We start from the raw sequence: 10,199 nt of genomic DNA, 5'->3' as shown, positions 1-10,199 counted from the left end.
ACTTTCTCTTTCCTTAGGTTAACGAAAAGCTCAAGCTGAATAATGTCTCTTCATATGATGTTGATGTTGCCTCTAGATGGAATATAAAGCTAGAGTATCTCAGTGATCCCAAACTAGCTAATTCCCTTGGGGATGATTTTCATTGGATCCTTCGCTGGGTTGGATGTGTCAAAGTTAACTTTGATGGGGTGGCTAAGGAACATCCAGAGCTAGCTAGGTGTGAGGGAATTATTAGGGATGATTATGGTAAGATTTTATCACTGGTGGCACTCCCCTTTGGATGTAAGACCAACCACCTCACTAAAGCTCTGGTAGCCTACCATGTGTTAACATTGGCTAAAAATATTATTGCCAATTCCATTTGGCTTGAGGGGGAATCTAATAAAATTATCCAATGCCTAGTGGGAAAACAAAAACCTTCTTGGAACATCAAAATTTGGATCGAGAAAGCTAGGGATCTATTAAAGTCCTTCCAAAATTTTAATATTTCCCATGCCTATTGTGAAGCTAATGGGTTGGCTGACCACTTTGATAATGTGGGTGTTAGGAGTAATGATGAAAAAGTGTGGGGGCTTGGTGATAGTTTACCAGCTGAAGTTAAGGCCTTGATGTTATATTATTTATCCAAGTGAGACAAGCCATATCAATAAATACTTATGTCACACTTTAATATGTTTTCTCGGATTCTTATGATTAAGCATGTCATTATAGTGCCATTTCTATTTGCTTTGCATGCTTTCTAGGTATTTTGTGGCCCATTCTCAAATTTTCTTGCCCTGCGCACTACAACCATTGTTGATGCCATGGGAGGAGAAAGGAAAAGGGTTGAATCCTTAAACTATAACAAGCTCAAGAAGAATAAAATGATATGGTACATATTGGATCATGGTGGGTTTAACCCATTCATAGAAAGATTGCACAAAGAAAATGCTAATATCATGAAGAAATTCGCCAAGTGTTCTAAAGGATGATAAAATCCAAATTGAGAGCAGGAAGGTGGAGATTAATGAGAAGCTAATTTCTAAGTTCACTTGTCTATCAATGGATAGCACAAAATTCTACAAAGACAGGAAAATGTCAAATACTGCCATCAAAATATTTCCCAAAAATGAGAAGGAGAGGGCGAAGCTGGCCAAAATGGATGAAAGAAGCTATGACACGAGTAAAATCAAATCTATCTGACACTTTATTCTTATTGTTTTAATGGAATATGTTACCCTTGATGGAAGATACACAAGGGCCTTCGAGCATAATTTTATTTTGCTAAACCACTTTAGGCACAAAGTGCAGATTTCCTTCCCCTTGTTTTCAAGCTAGTGTCCTTCAATACCAGTATTAAGAACCATATAAAGAATAAAAAAATTCCTATCCTTCATGGGGGTTTTCTTTTCTTGATCCATGAGCATATTAAAACCTTGCCCTCTCCTTCATCTAGGGTTCCTGAGGGTTCTAGTGGGTCTAAGGAAGAAAATTATGTTAGCCTTTCCTTTGATGAAGAAGAATGGAATACTGATATGGAAGAGTTTGAATCCGCATCACAGTCTTCCTTGAAGATTGGTCAAAAATGTAAGAGAGGTCAAGCATTCCCTATGTCTACATCTAACTCTAATTCTCAGCCCTCCCACAAATCTATCCTGGATAAGTTTGTTTTGGCCCATTCCAGGAGTGATAGACCCCCATTCTCGAAGGACCTCAACACAAATTCCTCTTTTATCAACTTGGATAGGGAGATCCTAGATGATGTCCTGACTATTGCCCCTAATGCAGCCATGGATAACTTTAGGATGTTTAAATGGGTTTTCCATGAGATTAAGAACATCAATATCAAACTCAGGGAAATTAATAACGAACAAGAAAATCAAGTTGCAGAATAGTGGACAGTGAACCAGACAAAATAAATTGTGGACTCCATGTAGAAAATGGTGGGTATGGTAAGTGATAGAGAAATACTATGATAGTAGATTCTTGGGCAAAAGGATGAAGCTATTTCACACTTGGGGCTAACTGGGGGTAGTCTGGTTAGACTTAGTTTGGTCGGACTACCACTCTACTAGGTGGTGCCCCATGTCGCTGCCATCATGCCTAAATGGGGGCAACAGTTCAGTCGAACTAAGTTTGGTTGAACTAAGTTTGGTTGAACTTAGTTCGGCTGAACTATTGGCACCATTTAGGCACTTTTTGTGAGCGATTGAGCTCAAATTTTGCAAAATAATTCAAAATAGTTTAGCCAAACTCAATCTGACCGGACCAAGTTCAGCCAGACTCACTTATGTGGTAGGTGATGTGGTAGCCAAAACACCTATTTCATCAATATTTCTGAAACTTTTCACTTCTACTCAATTTTTATTTAGGCAAAATATTTTTTTACAAAAATAAAAAAATACCCTTTGTAGAAGCTCGAAATCAAGAATCTAGACATAATTTTTAAATAGTATTTTGATTAATTTTAATTTTTTTATTAATTAAACATTGCGAGTAGGTTTTTTAAGTTAAAAAGAAGTTGATTAGAAATTTAAAAAAAAAATTAAATGATATTAAAAAAATTTAAAAAATATATGTTTCACTAGATAAGAGAATCTTCTCCAAAAGAGTATAATTTTTTTTATAATCATAAATTTTGTAGACAAAAGGTGATGCCGAATGAAAACTACCAAATACAACTATATTGGACTTTAAAATATTATTACAAGAAAAATAGAAATCAAAATTTAATTTTTTTTTTAACACTACATATATATGTCCTCTATTTAGAAAATTAAAATCTACAAAATGTAAGTTCATTTCCATTTTGTTTGGTGACGTTGACTAGAACCCCTAATTTTCAACATTTTTTAGCAATAAAATATCTGTCTTTGAATATATAAAGCAAAAATAATTAAATAAATTTAATTAATATTTATATATTTGATTAGTTTACATCATTTTGAAATTCAATTTAGAAATGTCACTTTTATGCGGTCGAAGTTAAACAATTTTAGTTGTGTTGGCCACTTCCTTTATAAAATTATGATACATCATTGTTATTTTACCCTCTCCTATATGGAAGATAAACTCAAGAAAGAGTATGAGGGTAGATTGAGTCAGATGGAGAATAAATTCTAGAAAGTCAGTGAGAACCTGATATCTTTGCTCACTTATAGTCATAAAGTGGTGAAGACTTCTACAAAGAGCATAAACACCATGGTTAGAAATCTTGAAACTCTTCATTAGGAAGGAACGACTATGGATGTGGATGCCTTGGATAAAATATAGGAGGAAATGATTGGGCCTTGTAAAATAACCATAGCCAATTTGAAGAAGAAATATTCCAACCAATAAATTTAGGGGCTTAAGAAAATTTCTCTAAAGATGACTCAGCTATAAACTAAGGTTGTGGAGGCCCTTAAAAATTTGTACTAGTTTCTGTATACACCTTAAAAATGGTCTGTAGATAATTAATTGAATAAGCAATTATTTAATTAATCTCCCTCCCCGATTTAATTGAATTCATAAGCAATTTGATTAAATTCCTCCTTTTCATCTACCTATTAATAAATCTAAGGATTTATTTAATAGGTTCACTTTCATAATCCCCTTTGATTAATTAATTCAAATTAATTGATTCTCCCATCAAAATCATTCTTCTAAAATTCTTAATTAATTAAAACAAATCAAATCCATGAGTTGTTGAAATTAATTAGCCTTTTTCATATTATTTGAATTTCTAAATTCAAATTCTCCTAACTTCTACCACTCCTAAACGTAACCATTCCTAAACCTAACTCATTCTATCTACCTCCATGTCCCCTTTCATCCAACATCTTCTAGAACCTTTGTGACACTTGTCACTAAGTGTTCTCTTTCATCTAACTTCTTCTAGAAGCCTCTTGACACTTGTCACCATAGAGATGACAGATGTTCCCTTTAATCCAACCCGTTTGCCATCCTCCTCCAATTTAACCATTTATATCTTCAGATTAATCTCAACCGTTGATTCTTGCAACCTCACCCCTAGCCTTGGAAAATCCTATAAATAGACCTCATTTTGGAGCAATAAGGGTCCCAATTTCATATCATTCTTGCATATCATTTGATCCCATCTCATTCTTAGCTTATGCATTGTTACTATAGGCATCTAGCTTCTAGTTTATCATTTCAAGTATTGTTATCATGTTCAATTTCTATCTTAATTTGCTTATCATGTAGCTTAATCATGCTATTCTTGCTAGATCATGCATCTTCATCATTTAAATCCTTCATCTAAGTGTAGTCAAGTCACTGGAATATGCATAATTAGATCTAAGGCATTTTTCATACTCACATTTACTAGGAGGCAATAAGTCGATTAGCTATGGTTTTACACTTCTTTGTTTTAATTCACTAACCATTGCTTGTAATGATTTATTGAGTGCATTGTGTTTACAGATACAGGTACACTTCACAGAGCATGACATTTTGGTGCCCACCGTGGGGCTGAAATCATCATTTTTGGCCTCTTAATCTTCAGCAAACTTCATCTCTGTTCGGCTCTGTTTCAAAAATTTGTATGAGTTGCCTTTCCCGCTCGTATGAACTTCCTTTCAGTTTAGGACAACAGGCCATCCTAGCTCGTATGAGGTGATTCTTCTATCATACAACACCCTTTTACTCATTGCAAATTGTTGATCCTGTGTCGTACGAACTTATTTTCATTGTCGTGCAGGAGCTAATTATTTTCCATACAAGTTTATGCTTTAACATTTTCTAATTCGTTCTAGCTCATTCCTGTGTAGTACGAGCCTGGTTTTATTCTTGTGCAAAATCTAATTTTGTGTCATACTAACTAGAAAATTGTGTCATACGAGTCTCTGTCTCTATAATTTTTAACAGATTACATTTTAGGGTTTTCTGGTTTTAATCTAAGATTTTCTAACACTAACCCTGATCTGTTTGTGAGCTTTTTGATAGCCTATTTCTTTCATGCAGGATGATTGACGAAGATACGCTTGTCAAAGACAAATTCAAAACACAATCATGACTACTAATGGATCTATTTTGCACATTGCCTAGGAATTCAACTAAACTTTGTGTATTTGTTAAAATTTTCTAAGCACACTTCAATTTTGCTAAAGGAAATGAACAATCATGTCTTATATGCTTGTGATGATAGGCGACTATGCTCTCACCTTTCTTAGGTGATCTGAAAGCTAGACTCATCTTTTGCTTTCATTAGTGCATTTCTTTAGCAGGCTTGCCCTCCCAAAGAGTAATAAGTCTTAGCCCTTAAGGCCGGTGAGAGGGGAACAACCTAAGTGGGAATAGCTAACGCTAAGTAATCCAACCCACTATAAAATAAATGGGTTTTTGATGAAAAATCAAAGCAACGACAGTGCTCAGGAATAGCTCTCCTCCATACCTTTGGATATATCAAACCTTGGTTTTCAAGGCTGGGAGACCTCTTAATTGAGTTTATACCCCGACGTGCCGAACGGATGCCTTACTAGTGCCGGTTAAAATAGAAGCTACCCGATTCACCTCCAAAAGGGTGATAATCTTTGTGCAAGAGAGATAGTAACTCTCCCAAGACACTTGCCATATTGTGTCCCCAATAGCATTTGGAGTCGGATAATATAGCGTTGAGAATCCATTATGTGAGACTCAGTAACCGTATTCTAATTAGCTATTGAGTGTGTACCTAAGTCAGCAAGCAAAGGTTTTCTTTCTCAGCCAATTTCCTTAGGGTTTAGCTTGATTGAGAGTCAATTATCACATCATGTGTTTGCTGTGTATTCATCCCTAAATCGACAAATCAGACATCCAAAAACTGGAAAACCAAAGAAAAACATTAAAATTCAGTGATCAAAACTCAAACAAACAAACAATTTTTATCTCTGTCTAGTTATCTATCGTACGAGTTAGGATCTCTGTTGTACAAATCTATTTGCATAAAATCTTGTGTCGTACAACATAGCATTCTGTGTTGTAGGAGTCATCTATTTTGTCATATGGTTCAAAAAAGTGTGTCGTATGAGCCTCTTCTTTTTACATGAAAATTTATGCTTTGTCGTACAGACCCATATCTTGTGTCATTCTAAGCTACATATTCTGTCGCATGAAACACTACATTTGTCAGTCAAGGACTGTGTCTTACCTGCCTATTTCAGATTTGTCTTTCTGCCTGATCAATTTGTAGAAACATAAACACCTATTAATTTGTCGCGTGTGCTTAGATTGTCTCCTTGGTTTGCTTGGTCCAGTTATCATCCATCAAAATTAGACTTTAGAATATAAACACCTCAAGATTTTCATAGTGTTCACCCTCAACAAGTTTAAGATTTAGACATCTCAAAGTGCATTATCACCCTCTTTGATAAACTGATCACTCAAACATAGTTTCTCATTAGGATCAATCATCCTTTATCACGAAACTGAAATGTTTGGTCAGGATAATCTTGTCCCACATCGTAGGATATATCATTCCTACTGGACTTGGTTCTTATCAATCATCATCATTGCACTCCTAAACCGAAGATCAAAAAACTTTCAAAACTTTAAACACATGAATCCTCTTTTAGTGTCATATCACTCTATCATCTTTACCTCGATAGTTGATCACTTATCAAAACAAAACTTTTAGACAATTGAATTCTAGCACAATATCTAACACACGTGTATGCCCATTTCAATTAGAGCTCAAAGATGAAGAATCGCAGAAATTGAAATTGAAACATTGGAAATAACCGAAGAGCACATAACCATGGAACATGAAAATGAAATACAAGTTGAAGGAGAAATAATAGAACAAAACATCAGAGACATCAAGAAAGATCCTCAATTCAAAAAATTTATGTAGAAATTATTAGAGGAAGAAAAAGAAAAATACTTCTTAATGTTAGCCAAATCTAGTGCTACACTCCCCCAAGATTTTAATGTAAACAAATTGACAGAAAAGAAAAATGATCCTCCCCCTAATAATGAATAATATGAGGACATCTTTGGTCTCTGTATGAATGACACATCAATTCCCAATAACACCAAAACCAATGAAGAAACTTACATACCTAGAAGAGATGAAGTAGAAATCCTAAATAACATCCAATCAAATGAAGAGACAAGAAGGGGTAGAGATGAAACTAGAAGAGATCCAGATTCTCCTAGAATTCCAAATCATGCAAGAACTAATCATGTTGATAATCCTATCATAACTCTCACACAACAACTATAAGCAATGCAAACACAAATTCAAGATATGCAAAGAGGAAATGTTAGATGATATTCACTTCAAGAAATTTGTCCTTATCCATTTGACAGAAACCTAAACATGATACCATTTCCTATAGGTTTTGAAACTCCTAGATACAAAAAATGTGATGGAAGCACTGATCCTCAAGATCAAATATGAGAATTTTGCACAATGAGTATGGAGTTTGCACATGAGGATACCTACTTAATGGGACTATTTCCGGAAAGCTTAACTGGATTAGCTATGGAATGGTTCTCCAAACTTCCACCTAGAATCAGATCATTTTTAGAATTGGTGGATAAGTTTGTCTCACAATACTCTTACAACATACAACATGAAGTAACAATGCTAGACCTATGTAACACCAAAGAAAAGGTTGGAGAACCTTTCATGACATTTTTACAATGATGGAGACGATTAGCCTCGTGCTATCCCCGAACAGTGCTAGAATACGAAAAAAAATGGACATATTCATCGATAACTTAAATGATCAAATGAGTTATCACTTAAAAATGTAAGGAAATCAAAGTTTCAAAAAAATGGTTGATAATGGAATTAGAATGGAAGAAGCCATGATAAAGAAAGGTGAGTTGGAAACATACAAAGAAGGAGTCCATCCACCTAACAACAACAATCACAATGATAAACCAAATTTTTGGAACAAAAATAGAAATGTCGTCAACGATGGAATAGTGGATAACAACAATGTGAAACCAAAACAACCAATTTTTAATTTATCCACTCACTCAACAATAGCTCAACAAAATAACAATCACCAAAGAGCAACTATCAAAACTTTCTTTCAAAGACAATTTACAAACATTGGTGAACCCCTTGGATCAACACTAAAAATACTTCTCGCAAAAAAATTGATAACTTTACCAAAAGAAAGAAACTATGAACATCAAATCAAACCATATTCGTAGAATGATAATCAATATTGCAATTTCCATCGAAACAAGGGACATCACACAGATAGTTGTCAGAAGTTGAAACATATCATACAAGATATGATCGATAATGGAGTAATAACTGTTGATGGACATACAACAAATGAATCTCATACAGATTTTAAAACTCCACTTCCAAACTATGAGAAAGGTGAATCATCAACAACAAACAATGGTAAAGGCAAAGAAAAGGTAAATTACGCTCATACATATGACAATGTGGTAAATGTGATTGTAGTTAAAGAAAAACAAAATCAAGAACATGCTCAGGTGATCACAAGAAGCAGCCAAAGTTGTTTTTTCGGGTCCTACAACAAACACATCATCCACTACAAAACAATACGATCTAGTGGAGCAATTGCAAAAAATACCCGCACAAATATCAATCTTAGAATTGTTAAATCTTTCACCTGCACATAAGGAAATTCTTGAAAAAGCATTAGTCGATACCACAGTATCCAAAGATCTTGATATTGATCAATTCCAAACCATGGTGGGACACCTCACAACTCCTCATTGCTTATCATTCACTAAAGAAGACAACATGTCCTTGCAACACTCTCACAACGCTCCTTTGCATATTGAAGTCCTCATTCACAAAATGCAAGTTAAGTGTGTTCTAATAGATGGCGGAGTTGGCCTAAATATTTGTTCATTAAGTCTTGTTCATGCCTTGGGATATTCAAAAGATGCAGTTGATATCTGGAAAAGAATCACCATAAAAGCCTATGATGAAGAAGAACGTTCCTCCAAGTGAATTTTGATACTACCCATCAGAGTAGGACCTTTGCAGAAGGAAACAATTTGCCAAGTTCTAGACTTGGATTTATCATATAATATACTCCTGGGGAGACCATGGACACATGACTTACAAGCTGTACCTTCAACATATCACCACTGTGTAAAATTTACCTACAATGGTCAAGAAATCACAATATCTGCAGACTCAAATCCATTTCAATATTGTAGCAATCAAAAAATGGCCCAAGAAGTCATTGTTCCACATAGCAGGGAGGTATCATCTTCGAGCACACAATCCAAGGAACAATCATTTTCTTCTATTTTATCAAGAATGGAGAAGCAAATGCAGCTAAGAGATCGAGGGAATGGAAAATATTCAATATCACAATTACCACTTTCTCCTAAATCCTTTGGAAAACCATCAAACTCTAAACAACAACCAATTGTGAAACATCTTCCAATATTTGATGGAGCATTTATTAGTGCTGGAACCTTATCAGAGGAGACATAAGATAAAGATGTGCTACAATGGCTATACAAAGATGAAGAAGTTCAACAAAAGGTCAACAATGTCAGAATACCTACAGAAAAGTATGGAAAAGGATTTAACATTCTCAGAAGAATGGGATATACCGGAACATGCCCTAAAAGAAAAAGGAAAGAAGGTATCTCAGAACCTATTCAGCCTTACATTCAGCAGACCAATGACAAAATAGGCTTAGGATATGGACAAATCACTCTATCGGAAGACACATCTCTTAGTCAACAACGAGACGAATATGAAAACAGACAAGAACAACTGGCAATTGAAAGGGAAGAAAAATTAGCTAAGCAACAAGCACAAGAAAACATAAAATGGAAAAAGAAGCAACCTTCAAATAAACAAGAGAAACAAACTAAAAATATCTCTCAAGTAGCATTAAATCTCAATCAAAACAAGAAAGAAGCTAATATAAGTTCAGGAGAACTCATAGAAAAGTTGACTAAACTCAATCTCAGTCCTAAAGAAGTGGAATATGAAAGAAGGAAAAGTATAGCCAGAAAAGCAGAAGAAATGCTATATGATCAAATCTGTAGATTGCAGGCTACAAGTGATATAGATTCTAATGAATGGGAATGGGATTCATATCACTCTGAAGAATCGGCTTAAGAAAAATTATTTGAAGGAGATGTACAAGTCGATATAGTTCACATGTATGCAGGACAAATGTCAGGAACTAGTTCACTTGAATTAGAATCACATTCGGTTGACCTGGACTTAATCGAGGATGATCAGGAATTTCTTACACAAGGTCATTTTGATGAGA

The sequence above is a fragment of the Cryptomeria japonica genome, chromosome 7, assembly GCF_030272615.1.
Source record: "Cryptomeria japonica chromosome 7, Sugi_1.0, whole genome shotgun sequence".
NCBI lineage: Eukaryota > Viridiplantae > Streptophyta > Pinopsida > Cupressales > Cupressaceae > Cryptomeria > Cryptomeria japonica.
Note: the sequence above shows the minus strand (reverse complement) of the source record.